Here is a 4,998-nt window from a genome sequence, read left to right on the forward strand (position 1 = left end):
CCCGCCCCGGCAGCGCCGCCCGCCCCGGAGCCCCCCCCGCCGCCCGGCAGCAGCGCCTGCGACCCGCCACCCATCGCTGGATGTTCCTCCACTTTACCCACCGTATCAAACAGTAAGCAGCTGCTAAAAACAAAACAAAACAAAAACAAAACAAAACAAAACAAAAAAACAACAAAACACACAAAAAAAGTAAAAAAAAAAGTAATAACATTATATATGAACTGTGTTTCCTACTTGATTAAAAATATAAAGAACTGAGTGTTTATTTCCCTAATTAACCGAGAACTTTTGTACACGTTTAAGCTATTATTATTAAAAGTGTTTGCAAAAATGGTCAAGATTATAATATTGCTGAATTATATAAAAAAAAAGTCCTTTTCATGTTGAGCTAACATTTGACTTTAGCACAAAAAAAAGAAAAAGAGATATTTTAGAACACGTAAAATAATATTTTTAGTTTTTTCTTCTCATTTTGTTACCAAATTTCAAACCTTACATGGAGGTTACTATAGTATATTTGACACCCTATATACCTGTGATTAGAGATGTGTATATATATATGAGGGCTAGGCATGCTGTGTGTCTGAGCTTTGTCTAAATGTTATGCAGAAGTTTGTAGAGTTAAAAGGTACGTAGGTTTAATTCATGCAAGGTAAACAATAAGTGCTCTCTTTTATACAATATGCATTGCATCTGGACCTTAAACATATAAAAATGGTCAGTGAAACTTCTGTGAACATGAAGAAAAATTATTAAAAAAGGCATTTAAATGAAATTTGCTAACTTGTGATTTTTACGTTTGAACCAAAGTTATTCAAATAGTAAAAAAAAAAAAAGAAAAGAGGAAAAGAAAAAAAAAAAGAGAGAGAGAGAAAAAACAAAAAGTAAAGAACTTCCTCCCGTAATATTTTTTCTGCACCTGTTTGGTTTACAGCTGAGTAGGCATATTGTCATTATTGTGTATATGAGATGTACTTGTATTGTTCATAATATTTTTTTTTTTATTCTGTGTACTGAAAGTACTTAACATGACGTGCAGCGGTTTCCAGTCAACCTGGTTTTGGACAGCAGGTAGTTTCCGTGTTGCCACTGGCGCTAGCACTATCTCCTCAACTGGTGAGAGGTCCCAGCCTACGCTTTGATCCCTGCCAGTGCCGTTAACTTCTGTAGGCCTGTTAGAAATCGGTGCGACGCAATTGCCGAGTAATCCTACTGAGCCATGGTGTTCGGCGTTTTGGTGTGAAGCGAAAAGCCAAGACGGTGTGTGTCTGTAACGGATTTCCATGTAGCTGCGGTGCTAGTTATTACTGGCTACATACCTGGCAAGCCGAGCCGTGCCCGTCCCTCCCTGTCCTAGCCTCCTTGCCGGTGCGCGCGTGTGCGCGCTCGCAAGCTCTGCTCAAAGCCTAGGGTAGGGAAACGCAGATTTGTCGGAACACTAACCTGTCCAGGTGTGTTCTCCAAATTGAAATTGTCTGTAATAATAATAATAGTAATAATAATAGGCTTTTACAGGTTGTTTTTGTTGGTTTGGTTTTTGGTTATTTTTCTTTTAAAGATTTGGTGTGCTTTTAATTGACTAACTTTTTGCTGCTGTACAGTAAAATATTAATATATTTTTATCATTAAACTGCTGCATGACTATCATCATGACGAGTGAAGAGAAAACGTTATAAAAAAAAAAAAGATGCCTTAAACAGTGAAAACAAAACTTTTTTTTTTCTTTTCTTTTCTTGGCCAGAATTCAGTAGACAGCATTTCAGAGAAACTAGGACCTTGTTCCACTCGGATGTTGGTATTTTGGGGATGCCATCCTTTTCTTAACACTCTTGGCAAAGTTAGCCGTCTGGTAGACCTAGCTGCTGGGTACAGAAGGCACCACCTGTACCAGCAGGAGCTGCCTGCGCTTCTTTCCTGATGGTCAAGGATGGAGTTTTGGAAGGGTGGGGAGAAAAAAAAAAAAAAGCAGCTTGTTTTAAGGAGTCTTTAATTTCCTGCTGTCTTTTCATTTCCATTTGAAGTTATAATTCCCTTTTTCTTCTTTTTTGTTTTTTTTTTTGAGATGTACTGTAAGTGTCGAAACAAGCTGTTTCCATTGTACGATGCATTATTTCCCTTTAAAGAAGTTTGCTGTTAGTGTTTGCAGAAAGTTAAATACGAGATGCTGGTAGCGAGGTGTTTCTGTTCCTTTTAAACAATCACTGGAAATGTTTAAAATTGCTTTAATGTGCACTTTCCTATTTCCCAGTAGTAAAATAAGCTTTCGGAGTCCATAATGTGACATGTGAAATGGTTCTCAATTGCATGTAAACTTTTGTCTGATAACCTGCTTTGGAATCGGAGGGTCTGGATGGGCAGTTCCATAGATTATTGTACTTCAACTGTGACGTGTACGGGACTGCATTCTCCATGCTGCTAGCCATAATGAGGAAATTAATCGCTTTGGGGTTTTTTGCTACTTGATTGATTGTCTCGGTCCTGCTGTTCACCGCCCTCCCCAAAGTTGTCGCGCTGCCGACAGATGCGGTCCCGGTGCTCTTAGTTCCAGGCTGCCGCGTCGTGTTCCCCGCAGTAAGTGGCGGGAGGCTGTGAGAGCCCGGCAGCGTCCTTCCCTTCCTTCCCTCCCGGCTCCAGGGAGCACAACCAGCTGTGCAGGCAGCTCCCCGAGGTCTTCCTCACCCGCGCGCCGCCTGGATCCTGCCCGGGATCCGGCTGACGGGAGAAGCGCACAGGCCGCGTGGTTCCAGTCAAACCAGTACAGCCTGTAACAGCCCGCTGGCAGTCTTGTGAACAGTGTCCGAGAACTTGTGGTCAGTTTTTGTCTCGTTTTGGGTTTCTTCTGCGTGTTTCATTGGTTTTTCTTGGGTTGTTTGTTTTGGTTTTTTTTCTTCTTTTAACGCACGTTATGTATGTTCTAGGACTTTATGAATGATGATAATGAAAGACTAAAATGACTGTAAAGGTTCATGGGATTTTGCTTCTGGTTTTGTTTTGATTTATTTTTTTTCTTTTTTTTACATATTTTTTTTTCCAGAGGTGCTCGGTACTTTACCAAGGCTCTAATATCTCAGTATTTGAAACAAAGTACAGAAAACCCTGTTTAATGTTAGAAGAAGAAAGGTATATTTGACCATATGTGTTGTTTTAAAAAAAAGACAGCATGCTCAAATGTGCCAAGATACCTAATTCCTGAGAAGTATGCCTTACATTTTCCTTGATGATATGCTTTTAAATGTCTTGTAGAATAGGTCCAAGAGCATGATAAAAACTACTTTATAATGACTATGTGCAAGAAAACTTGAAATTCATTGCAATACTGACATTATTTTATTTAAGTTAAAGGGACACTGTCAAGTAATTTACTATGGAAATACAGCTGCCCTTTAAGTGGTTTTACGCTAATGGAAATTCAAATCCAAATTCAAAGTCCTTATTGGTTTGCCTAAAAAAAAAAAAAAAAACAACAACAAAGTAAAATCGCTCTGTCTCTGAGAAGTTAAATAAAAAAGGAAAAAAAGAAACAGAATGATCCGCTGTTGATTCCCACCGCTTCTTTGTGGCCCGGCTGGAAATGCTGAAGCACCCCCCCCCCCGCCCCCCGCCAGTAGCAGGAGAGACTGGTCGAGCGTCCTGGCGTCGGTGGTGCCAGGGGGGGTCAGGGCTTCAGCCAGACAGAGCCTGCGGGCCACTGGGGCCACTGGCCAGAAACTCTGCTTTTGGCTGCTGACAGGCTGCTCACTCAGCTTCTCACCGAGCGTACCCATATGCAACAGGGAGACTTCTTTTTCTTTTGAAAAATTCAATTTAAAAAAAAAAGGAAAAAGGAAACAAAAAAATACTTGACAGTGTCACTTTCTTGCGTATCCCTTGCAGGGGTTGAAATAACGCGCTTGGTGCCGTGCTGGCCGGGGAGCGGTTTCACCGCCCGTAACGGGGAGGCGCAGAGGGGCTGCTGGGGCAGAGACCCCCTGGTCCCGCGGGGCAGAAACCTGCCAGGGATTTTAACCCCTGCTCAGAGCTGACCGATAACTTCTTTTTTTTTTTTTTGCGGGGGGGAGAGGGGAGCAATTACTTTGTTGCCTTTAAAAATAGCACTGTAACCACCTTTTTTTATGATTAGCTGTAGTGTAACCTTTGTCCCTTCAAACTATGCAAGCTATGAAATGTAAATTAGGGATCAGTTAAAGATAGTTGATTATATTCAATCAGATGGCATTCATGCACTAACTGGAGTATATACAGATAAAGCTATTAGAGTGACTTGTATGCTAACAGTGAGATATACCTACCTATTCTAAAAAAAAAAAACGACTATTAATATTGTATAACAGGACTGTGGGGTTGGGAGGGGATGTTATCTCTTACCTTCTTAAAAGGGGATTTAAGATTTTTATAACTGTTTTTTCCATCAAACTTTAATATTTTTGTCAAATTTTTAGGTATTTAATTTGTAAAATAGATTTTACTTTGTACTGGCGTACAGAAAATAGGGGTTGATTTAAACTTTTTTGAAGCCAAGTGATCAAGTACATTTGTAATAAAAAGTCAATGGATCTATATCAGTCGTACTCACTGTTTTCATTTCTTGTACGTTCTAATGCAGTGGTGCTGTATGTCTCCCAAGGAAAAAAAATTGGGGAGGTGGGTGGAAGAAGGCAAAAATGACAGCAGTGATGCTGCAAATTGTTGAGACTTTCCGTACGCAAGTGGCCCGTGGTCAGTGGAGATTTGGTAGATATGCATTTTTACTAAAAACACATGCACTTTTTCAAGAAGGGTTTACAAAAACCTGACGATTTTTGGCATGTCTTCACTTCGTACTTCCACCTTGGTGCCCGTAAACTCGAAAGCCACCCTTTGGGAAGCGCATTTCCCTGGCACTTGAAAAACAAAACCAAACAAAGCAAAACTCTGATTTATTTTAAGTTGGTGAACTACGGCATGTGACGTTTTTGCACCCGCACACTTTGTCTCCCTTCCTCAAAGGTCTGCCACTTT

At 40.6% G+C, this 4,998-nt stretch overlaps 1 long non-coding RNA gene across 1 annotated transcript in view; it reads left to right on the forward strand.

Moving 5' to 3' along the window:
• The first annotated feature begins 44 nt into the window (after nucleotides 1-44).
• The window catches only part of LOC104291441, a 21,012-nt gene continuing 16,058 nt past the window's right edge, over nucleotides 45-4,998 (forward strand). Inside the window, exon 1 of the long non-coding RNA XR_717917.1 lies at nucleotides 45-112. This is a non-coding gene — a long non-coding RNA (uncharacterized LOC104291441). The remainder of the gene's footprint in view (nucleotides 113-4,998) is intronic.

The sequence above is a fragment of the Charadrius vociferus genome, unplaced genomic scaffold, assembly GCF_000708025.1.
Source record: "Charadrius vociferus isolate BGI_N301 unplaced genomic scaffold, ASM70802v2 scaffold828, whole genome shotgun sequence".
Lineage (NCBI taxonomy): Eukaryota > Metazoa > Chordata > Aves > Charadriiformes > Charadriidae > Charadrius > Charadrius vociferus.